Raw genomic sequence first — 11090 nt, 5'->3', positions numbered from 1 at the left:
GTAAGAATATTATGTGCACAGTGCAGCAAAGGCAGCAGAGAACTGGAGTGGAGCTGGCTCCATCTGTCTCTTTCCTTGGCTGGCTCTCACTTTCCAGTGTCCTCCCCTTGGCACAGGCTTTTCTGAGCTGTTCAAGGGTTCCCCCTTAGAGACTAAGCTAATGGCTTCTTCCATTTCTTTCTGTGGACGTTCTCCTCACTCAGCAAAGGAGGAAGAGAAGCAGATGTTTTAATCAGGGGCTTGCAAAACAACTTGCAAAGGTGACATTGGGTATAGGGATTTTGTGATGAGTAACATGAACAAGGAAAGAGATTCTTCTGACCCAATTCTCGCATGCATGTGTACCCAGAGATGCACATAGAGATAGTCAGATCTAAATATATATCCCACTTACAGTCATCCACATACAGAGTGTGAATATATATCGCTGAGTGTGCAGGGGAATGTGACAGAAGATGTGATCTCCTCCAGAGATGATGTGACAGCTGCATACAGCTGTGTGCAGGCTGCACTGGGGGAGCGCAGGCAGGCATTGCCCAGCAGGCACTGCCTGGCACAAACACTGATGCAGGGAACCATGGACCCCTACAGCCTGACTGTACTCAGCTGTGCAAACTGCACATGGGCCATCAGTGTGACACCAGTGACAATAACAAGCACTTGTGTGCTGTGTTCTGCTCAAGGACAGGTTTACAAAGACATCCACAATTTTATGCAAGGGAAAGCGAAGTGTAGATAGACGAAGTGCCCAGATCCACACAGTTTGTCAGCAGCAGAGCTGGGAGTAAAATCCGGATCTCATGTGTAGGGATCCTGAGTTTCCATTCATAATTACCACTGGGTAATCTTCACACTCCTAATTGGAAATAACCACACTTTTTCCCTTGGAAGTGTAATCATCTGGAAGAGCTACATATATTTGCATCTCTGGCCTTTGGCTGTGGTATCTCAGGTTGGCTCAAGATTGTCTTACAGTGGTCATCAGTAAGGGCAACTCAGGTACACCTACGCTGTGTGCAATGCAGCATCATGCAGGAGTGATATCTGAGCTAATCCTTTCAGGCAATGTATGATGTAGAGGTACCCTCAGCTGCCAGTTAGCATTTGCTTTTTGAAGGATAGGTACACAATTTTCATGCAAAAGTTTGGCTTCTCTTCAGTATGCAGAAGGATGGACCCTGTGCTAAAACCATGCAGTTCCCCAAGATCTGCAGGAATGAGTTTGAAGGGATTTTGTATGGAAACCTGTACATTAATGTAAATTTTTGTGCTGCAGTCTAAATCGTGTGAGTGGAGTAGGCCATCTCTTCAGACCTTGATGATGTCGATTTAGCACCCTAACTGCTGAACTGTTGAGCTGGTTTGCAGGGTACTTGTGCTTCATAAACAGCTCAGTTTCCATCAACAGCTAAGGTGGTAGGAAGTTGGAAAGAGAGCTGCTGGGCATGCCTGCTCTCCCCATCTCCGTCACAGTATGACTAGATGTTTTGGCAAGAGGGTAATGTTCAGGAGGAAGGAAGGAGGCATACCCACTGTCAACCTCTATCTCCTTGAGCCCAGCGGGGCTTTTATTGAGATATCCTTCTAAGCAGCTTAAATAGAAATGTCTGGTGACAAAATGAAAACAAATGGGGAAACCTGTGAGACTGGCTGGCGGTGGTTCCCTTCCCTGGTGCTGCTAGCCCCTGAGGGAAAGCAGAGGCTTGCTGGCACTTCCAGTCTTGATAATGCATCTGAGTTAGTGGAAGGGGCAGTGGCAGGGAAGGAAGAGGAAGGGGATAGTTTCCTGCACCATTTTTCAGGCTCTTAAAACACTGCCGAACCCATTAGAGGCCATTATTTAGGCTACCTGGCAACATAGGCTCTCACGCTCTGTTGAGACTCGGAGGGCTCTGGGCCACCACATGACTGCAGAAAGAAGGGAGAGCTGAGGTCCATCAGTCAGGGTGATGCCAGAAGCCTCCCCCTTGGTAGCACAGCAGCTTCTCTGCTGCCCATGCTACCACTGCTTAGATTCAAGGGGACACCAGTAGTTCAAAAACATTAACTACTTTCTCTCTTTCGCTTTCCTTCCCTATATTTCTGCAGGAGGGTGTAGGTCATCTCGTTTACAAAACAGTCTTTGTTTGATTCCTTTACTTACCCAGTCCTTCTCACCCCAATGTGACCCAATCCCCTTTTGTGAGAAAGAGTTGAGAAAATTATATCTATTCACCAGCAATGAATTAGCCAGGCAAAAGTCTTGCCTGCCCCAGTACCTGCTTAAGGAGGAAGTAGGTCAATGGCATAACCCCTTGGGCTGAGTGAGCAGGGCTGGGTGTGGAGGGTGTCAGGGGGTCTGAAAACCTTCTGAGAACGTGGCACATGAGCTCCATCCAACAGCGCTGTTCCAAGGGGCTCTTGCAGGGAACTCACCTTTCTAATGAGTGGGTGTAAGTGGGAGGGGGAGGGGAGAAAGGCATTGGGAGCTGAATAGAAATGCCGTGGTAACACACACGCACCTTAATGGCAACACTTCTCCAAGAAATTTCTCTTGAGAGTTCCTCATTATGCAAACAGGTCTGGCAAATGATAATGCCTCCTGTACTTCCAAGGATTAATGTATGTAAATGGCAGAGCTGCTGCTCGTTCCCAAAAGCAACATTCAGTTTCCCACACTGGAGGCAGCACCTGGGCCAAGGGCGCTGAGTCTCAGGGCACACACAGACTACACTTTCCACCTCTCTTTCATACCAGCTGTATCTTGAATCTTCTGAGATCAGTAGGCTGAATGTCTCCTTCCTTCAAACATCCACACTGAGTACAGCATCGTGGCCTTCCATATATGTGGGGTCAGTATATGTCACCTTCAGCCTGCTGGGGACACTGTCACTTGCCCTGGTGATCTGCCAGAGAAACCATCAGAGTAGATCCCGGTGTTAGGGGATTTGATCTAGGCAATATATTGCTTCATAATATTGTGAGAATGTAGGGAAGTCTATGGGGATGGTGGCTGACTTCTTAGTTACAGGCTTCAATTTGATGTGGAAAACAAGTTGCTTGTTATGATCTGAAAGGAATTTTGTCTGCTTTGTGAAATGACTTTGGTGCATTTTAGGTCTTTTTTACTTCAGAGTAATGTGGTTAACAGAGGCAGAAAATCACAGAAAAGTCGTTTCGTTGTTTTTTTTTGTTTGTTTTTTTGTTTTTTTTTTTTGAGTGTAATCTAGGTCAGGTCAGCTAGAGTTAGCTGAGCCTGAGGCTGACATCACCAATTTTATCTTGTGGTAAAACCAAAGTATGCTATCAGTGTGATATTTTTCCACTTGAGATAACTTCTGACAGTTGCCATGAGGTTAAAAATGCACTTTTTTTTTCCCTTTCTTTCATCTTTATTTTTTTGTTGTTATTGTTACTTTTGACAGTGGCTCTGCCTATTACTTTCATTTGCTTGAATGCACATGCATAGCACAGTCCCATCGTGACTGGCACTACCAACCCAGCACCCTCAGCAGCAGCAAGGCAGGGCAGTGCTGGCTACCAACATCCACAGCTTACCCACCTCGTGGCAAGCAGAAACCTGGTCTCTTCCAGGTGCTCTGACTGACATCTTCCTTTAACACCAAAAAGTTGCAAATTAATTAAGTGATTTCTTATTGCTAAAACTGGTGAGTGTGACCAAGCATATCTAGGCTAAAGATCATTTGCTCAAAACACAGGTGAGCTGTTTTGCCAAGCACCCAGAGGCAGCTGAAACTAAAGTAGTTTTGGAATTTTTTTGTGCAAAAACAATTTCTCAGAGTTTTTCTCAAGTTTTGACCCAAGAAAAATCATATGCATTTTTAGTAGACTCAAACTTTTTATTTCTAATTAATTGCAAAAAAGATGAAGCTAATTTAATTTTCTTTTCCTTTATTAGGTTTAGGGGATTGTCATTTTTGCCATCTTCTCTAGACAGCTTAACTTGAAGAAAAGAGCAAAATGGTACATGATTGTGGCTTCCTTCTGACAAAGCAGAGTTAAATCACAGGAGATATGATCTACATAGCACAGCCTCTAGCAAAAGAACCAAGGTGTTTAACCTTCCTCAGGCTTTTGTAAGACAAAAGGAAAATGCATCTTAATGGTATAACAGCCTGAAATTGAGCAGTTTAGGGCATTTCAAGAAATAAGACTGAAACATTGGATGATAGGAATTCTAAGACTCTTTCTCTCTTTCAGACCCAGAAGGAAAATGTTATAAAATTTCTGTGAATAATTTTGAAATTTGTTTGTGCTGGGAGGGTTAGCTGTGAAATCGGTGTCATTTTGAATTCACGTGAGAGCTGACTTGTTAAGAAATACTTTACTATGATGATGTTTGGTCATCCAAACCAAAGCGCCAAATGGCACACTTGCAAAAGGGAGTGGTGATTGCTCTCAGTCTTAAGGGAAGCACAGCCTGGGATGTTGATGGTGAGCCCTTTGCAGCTTGCTTGCCAGCCCTGCAGAAGAGCAAACAGAAAGTGGCTCATTTAGAGGTTGCATTGTCTATTCGGACCTGGACTGAGAAGAATGTGTTGCATTGTATCCCAAGAACCTCGCAGAAACGGATGTTTTACATCCAGATGCCAGTTTCTGTTCTGCTTTGGATACAAGCTGCAGATTTCTGACAAGTGAGGGGAGGGAGATGTGTGTGTGGAGCTGGAAGCTAGATTTGGAAAACCCTAACCTGCTTTTTTGCTCATGGGATTGTGAAAGCGTTCAGAAATTGCAATTCTTCTCCAGCTCTGAAGAATCACGTTGATATATGCTCCACATTATGATCATATGTAAAGACTGATAAGGCATCTTTGAAATAAAATCAGAGGGGAACGTGTTGCTGCGCGTGCTAAAGTAGCAGAAGTGTGAATGTCACGTTGAAACCTTACATTTTGAAATACAGCCATAACAAAGGGGATGAGGGGTCTGTCTGTATAAAGAACACCAGAAAATCTACTGCCTAATGATTTTTTAAAAGAGAATATAAATCAAAATTGAGAAACTCAGAAGGCTTTTACATCTACTTAGTGGATTCTGTGTGCATTGAATGTCTGTTGCTATAAAACCCTATGGTACTCTGTCTTTGAAAGTTGGCTGGGAACTAATAGCACCTTATCAGGGTTTTGCATGAGATAGCCCTAAGGTTTACCTTTGTAGTGCCTTTTGAAAAAAAAGTCCTCTGCTACCGAACTCAGGTCTGCGCTCCAGCAAAGGGTGAAAAGGGGATGCGGGAAAGGGAAGTAATAAGATTATACCTAATTGCCTTAGCACCCACTTAACTATTTTACATATCTGTCTTAGAACAAATGTTTGTGCAGTGCCTAGGCTGGTGTTTACAAATGTGTTAGCTAACTCTGGCTAATTGGGGAGCAATTAACGTGAGTTAAAACGGTATTCTAGACAAAGCCAGAGTGTGCCTTCCCTCTTCCCATCAGCACCAAGCCTGCCACAGCTCCTGAAGTGCTTGGACAACACACTCAGGCACATGGTGTGATTTTCTGGGGGTTGTCCCGTGGAGTTAGTCTCAATGATCCTTGTGGTTCCCTTACAACTTAGGACATTCTACGGTTTTATGATCTCTACCTTTATTCTACTAAGGAGGAGACGCTTGAATTTGCCTTTTAAAGAAGCGTGCTGCTCCCTGTAAGAGAAGGGGAAAAGCAGAAAAGGAGAGACACAGAGTTCTCCTGGCAGTGGGCCAGCTGTGCCAGCACAGTGCCGGCTGTGCCAAACTCACACTGCTGCGGGAGTGCTGCCTGCGATTTTCCTCACTCATCCACGACATCAGCTTCACCTGAGCTGTTCCTCCCCGCTCTGGGCCTTCTGCAGTCTCCAGCCTTCCTCTTGTTTCTCCTGTGCCCGCACTGCACCTGCCAGTGCTGGTACAACCCTTCCGTCTGCTGTTCCCCATGCCCTGTCCTAGGAAGGAAACTGCTCTTAGTTACACTCAGGTGATCTGGTTCCCTGTCCTGAGATAACACTGCCCCTCAGGTGGCATCTGTGCCTTTGCTCTGCATTGTCTGGGGAGCCCTGTGAGGACCAGGCACAGCAACAGCCACCCCTCATCTAACAGGGTGTGTGGGAACACTGGGGGTAGAGCTCTGGGAGGGTAGGGGGGGCCCCCTGGGGGAGTCACCAGGGAGTCAAGGTGTGGCCCCGCCCTGCCCTGCTTGGGAGCTGTTCGACTCTGCTGTGACATCAGAGCCATCACTGGCTGGGACTGGAATGCCTGGACAGGTGATGTCACCCCTGTAACCCCTGTTGCCAAGTCAGGTGGCCAAGCACCCGTGGGCTATGCCGACGCTGCACAACCTGTTCTGTTGGTGCCCAGGACAGGACAGTTGTGGGAGGCAGAGGTGGGTGAACCCTGTCCAGATCTGCTGTCCCTGGCAGTGTCCTGTGCACCTGGAGGTGCCTACCAGCCTGCCCTCACAGGGACCTGGAGAGGTGACCCACTCTTCGGGCATCTTGAAAGGAGGTACACACTTGGATTTCAGGAGGGTTGTCATGTCATGGGGAAGTGTCAGGATGGAGGGGGATGAGGAATACCAACTGACAGCCTTCCACTCAGACCCATCGTGAATGTTGTCTTTAGAGTAGGTTTCCCAGTGGGAAACTAAAGGGAAATTACCCACGCTGAGTAGCAGCTGCTGCTGTTTTAGCTGTGCTGTGCCTGGTTTCCCCAGCCCCCTTCAGCTCCTGTGGAACCACTTTTTTGGTGGTTGAATGCTTCGGGGATTATGCCTTGAAAGCAGACTTTGGGCCAGGACTTGGGCACAGCCAGAGTGCCAGCAGGCTTGGCAAACCTGCTCAACTGTGCTGTACTATGTGCCCTTGAAGTGCTTCTTGGACGTGGGCGTCTGCTGAGCTATTGTGGAAATGTGTTACAGGTGCGTACCAGGGGAGGACTCATATTGTAGGCTCTTGGCTTTCTCTTTTTCCCTCAATACTTGTGGCAAATCACAGCAATAGGACTTGTTCTACCACAGCAGGGTAGGAGTAATTCCCCAAATAAACCTGTGCCTTCCTGGGACTACGGGCAGGGAAAACTCAGCCAAGGACAGAGCAAGAGGAGACAAATCTTACATGGAAAGGATTTATAAGCGCAGACACAAACCTTGCTTTTTCTCTTTTCTATTGCGTACACATGTCTGGAAGTTAAACCCGTGAGCTAATTGTAAAGCCACGTGCGCAAATTTTATATATATAAATAATAATAAACCTCCCATTCATTATGTACCCTAGAGTGTCTAACCTGCATTGCATCCAGTAATTCATTTGCCTGGGAATCAATCCAGTATTAGAATAGCAAAAATGAAAGGTTGGAAGAGATCTCAGGAGTCCATTTTCTTCCTTGCAGACAGGATCAAAAATAATAAATTGCAAACTCATGATCTGCTTCAAATAGTCATACATGCGCAAAAGAGGGTCAGATTTCCCTGCCAAATTAATTTTTTTTTTTAATGTGTATTTTTCCCAAAAAGTTTCCTAGGAAGATTTATATATGAGATAAATTTAAGTTTCTGATGTGACAGCACATACTGGAAGTTAATAACGATGAAGATTTTCTCATTTGGAAAGGGAGACTGGCAATCCCCTACCGGGGCATGCAATATTCACTTCTGGGTCCTGGATTATAATATTCTGATTGAAGTTTCTGTATGCATAAAAATGCTAAAACATTTTGGAAATGTTTGAATGTTCCAACATATTTTAGCATTCCAAAACTTGGAACATTTTGGAAATGTTTAACATGCGCTTGTTTTGAGTCTTTCTATATTCCATATGTCTTTTGCAGAATTTTCACAGTCCTTACAAGTTTTTGGAATCATTAACAAATGGTTTTATCAAGGTCTTTTTGAATTTAGGGGGAACCCTCTCACTGATGCAACAGTTTTTGCCAAAAATCATGGGATTTTTTTTGGTGGAAGACGACATGAAGCACGAAACGTTGACAGTGGCTGGGAATAATTAGGAAGGCATGAAAAACAGGAATTTTTTCTGCACTTGGGAGTTGCCCAAGAGAAATCTGCATATTGTCAGGAGAGCCCTAGTAGGGCCAGTTGCAGGTGCAGTCATTCTGAAGGCAGTATCCGCTGTCACACTGACTGTTGCAATCTAGTAGGATACATGTCTGGGATTACTCTCTTGTCATGGTTTACAGACATCCAGTGTGTTCACCTGTATGGCTGATTTATTTTAAGTTCACTCCTTTAAGGTGTTCATGGTTTAAAGCACTTGTCATCTCTAACAGAGGCTGCTTTGAAAACCAAACTGGTTTCCTAGGAAAGAAATTTATTTTGTACCGGTTAAGGAAAAGTTTTGTAGTCCCTATTATAAAATTGGAAACATAGTTACTAAAAAACCCACAGCCGTACTTTGCATCTGTCTGTAGTTTTAGCTGTCACTGGTGGAAATGTTTTTGGCACTTTGTACTCAAACCAGACCTCACCTTGAAGAAATAATCTTTCAGAGCAGATATGGTATAGTTTCTCTGAAATCTCCTTTTGTATAGAATCATTCAAACTGAGTTTGGAACCTCCTTTGTTTTATAGCTGACTTTCCTGGGCCCACACTTACCTATTTCTTCCTCCAGCATTTTTAGAGGAGCTGGCCATTTTAGTTTTAGAAGTTTGAGAAATGGTTTTTCATTATTCACATTCATGTTGTCTTCTGAAATATATCAGCCCCGCGTTTGTCAGAGTTCTTTCACTGGCCATATCCTCATTGAGAGGGAAGTTAATTGCACACACACTTTCTCAGGCATCTCTTACCTTGATGTCTAGTGTGTATGTTCCCTATGCTTGCTATGGTTTCCGTAAGCCATATCAGAAGAATTACTTGTGAAACCATATTTATCACAATCTCAGAAGTGGAATTGTGTTGCATGACTTGTGTACAGCATGTATATGATTCATCTGGCAGCTGGAGCACTTCAGATTTCCCTGTGTTAGCAATTGTAGGGAGGCATTTGGGAAGGACAGAAGGATTGGCCACAGGTCCATATGCAGAATAAAATTATGTTCTGCTGCTAAGTAAAAGATTTCTTTGAAATCTATTTGAAGAAATCAAATTTCTATGAGAAATTTGTAGTTTAAGTATTTGCTTCCAAAACCTCCCCCAAAAAACTTCTCACTATACTTCTCAGGTCTACCTAGAAAGCGTCTTAATTGCATTTTAGTTTCTAAAATGTAGAAATATTTCTCTGCGTATCGGTGGGCTTGAATAGGTGAAGTCATTTAAGTGGCTGGGAATTTGCCCTGTGTCCCAAAGAGGGCAAGAGGAATTTTGAGACATCTACTCAAGAGTGTTTAACACATGCTGCTACCTCCACAGATGCTGAGCACCTGTAGTGCTGACTTGTAAGACTTCTAGTGAGTCATTACAGGTCCTGTTTTTAAAACATGCTCACTCCCAGCACGAGGAGCTCTGTTTTGAAAACCTGGACACTAGATTTGTTGCCCAAATGAGATATCAACTCTTTTGAAAAAAATCTGTCTCCAGTTGTGAATGCTGCACTCACCAAGAAATCCAGCCAAATGTATGCACCTGCTCCAGATACCAAGCTTGAAGTAACCCTGTTTCAACATAAGCTTTTATCTTAAATAGAGCAAGGTGGTTTCCTTTTCCATGCCCCAGGCATCATGTGAAGTTTGGTGGTGTGCTGGAAAATCCTTCCTTTCCTTTCTGGACCCATTCCAGCACCTCAGCTTACAGGTACTGTGCTGTATGAGGTGTTGCCTTTTGCAACACAGGCATAAAACAGGTAGTTTGCACCCTAGTCTGGTATCAACTGTGGGCTGTGTATCTCTTCCTCTGATAATGTTTCCTGCCACACCTTGCTGCTTATCTCTACTGCCACAGTTTTGCAAATGGCATAAAAATCCCCTTGCAGACAGTTAATGCAACGTGAGGTGAAGGAAGGGGGGGAGACTTGTCACATACCTCCAGAAGTGAGGTGTAATCATCCCTGGTTCCTTCACTCACTGATGCTAAGTGTGATCTGAAAGAAAAGCTGGTTCCCTGCCTATATGCAGCCAAGGGAGTGAGATGCCTCGTTGTTTCTGGGGATGGGGCTGTGAGCTCTAAGTGTCTGTGCATCTTCACACTGGGGTCCCCTGGGGAGATATGTACACTATCATTACTGAATCATTCAGTATGCTGTTGAGCACATGGGACTGTCAAACTTCTGAGTTAAATCTACTCATAACCATTGCAAAGCCATTTTGATGCCTATGACAGTTAAAACCTCTTATGGTGAAATCATTTATTGCAGCCTAACATTTTGCTACAGTGAGAGTAGGTGCTTCTAGTAATCCTTGAGAAAGATCAAATTGAATTGTAAAAGGTGTTTCCCATTGTGGCAGTGGCTAAGTGCTTAACCATGCGAGGGTCCAGGGGAACACTGAGCCTCCGTTTTAGTAAAGACACAATCTAAAAGCTTCCCAAGAGGAAATCAGCAGAGGTTCAGAAAACCACAGAAAGGGAAGTAGCCTCACAAATCAGTGGCTCTTTTCACTAGGAGGCATGCATGTATACAATAAGACATGATGGTAGGCATCTAATCTTGCGGTTGTTTTGCATGTTTCCCGCATGCAAAGACATGTAAGATGAGGCATGTTGCATTTTCTTGGCGAGAATTATATATGGAATGTCACGCTCTCAGCTACGTAGTCCTTCCCCCGACCCTTAATTTTGTTTTTCTTGGTGTTATTTCTTCCTTAATGAGATGCATTTGGACTGACCTAAGCCATTTTTCTCTCCCTTTCATATTTATATCTTTTATGTGGTGGTGCAGAGTCATTCATATTCCCACTACAGAGCTGTTAGAAAAGAAGAGGCCTGAGTGTCCTTTCAGCTAGTAACATTTTGAGACCCGAATATCTTCATTAGAAAGGTCATGAAAAATGTTCTGGTGTTCTGCTCTTAATTTTGTGATTTACCTTCCAAGTTCAGGCTGCCTCAATGCCATACAGCTAAACGTGAGACATGCACAGAGGAAATATCTAAGGACTGGTGCCTGGACTGGCCCCTGGACTGGCCCCTGTAATTGGTCCCCAGTCAGTAGTGCCTGTTGTAACCACTTAAAG

The 11090-nt window shown here is 44.3% G+C and overlaps 1 long non-coding RNA gene across 1 annotated transcript; it reads right to left on the bottom strand.

The window, feature by feature from the left end:
- Positions 1–4328: 4328 nt before the first annotated feature.
- Positions 4329–6105, bottom strand: LOC120323261. The gene is made up of 4 exons (XR_005563568.1): positions 5738–6105; positions 5584–5641; positions 5150–5197; positions 4329–4463 (listed from the first exon to the last, which is right to left on the bottom strand). It is a non-coding gene; the product is annotated as an uncharacterized LOC120323261 (long non-coding RNA).
- Between the last annotated feature and the right edge of the window lie 4985 nt (positions 6106–11090).

This window comes from Pipra filicauda, unplaced genomic scaffold, assembly GCF_003945595.2.
Source record: "Pipra filicauda isolate LSUMZ 115617 unplaced genomic scaffold, ASM394559v2 scaffold220_size1292976_pilon, whole genome shotgun sequence".
NCBI classification, from domain to species: Eukaryota; Metazoa; Chordata; class Aves; order Passeriformes; family Pipridae; genus Pipra; species Pipra filicauda.
Note: the sequence above shows the minus strand (reverse complement) of the source record. Positions and strands in the feature narration are given on the sequence as shown.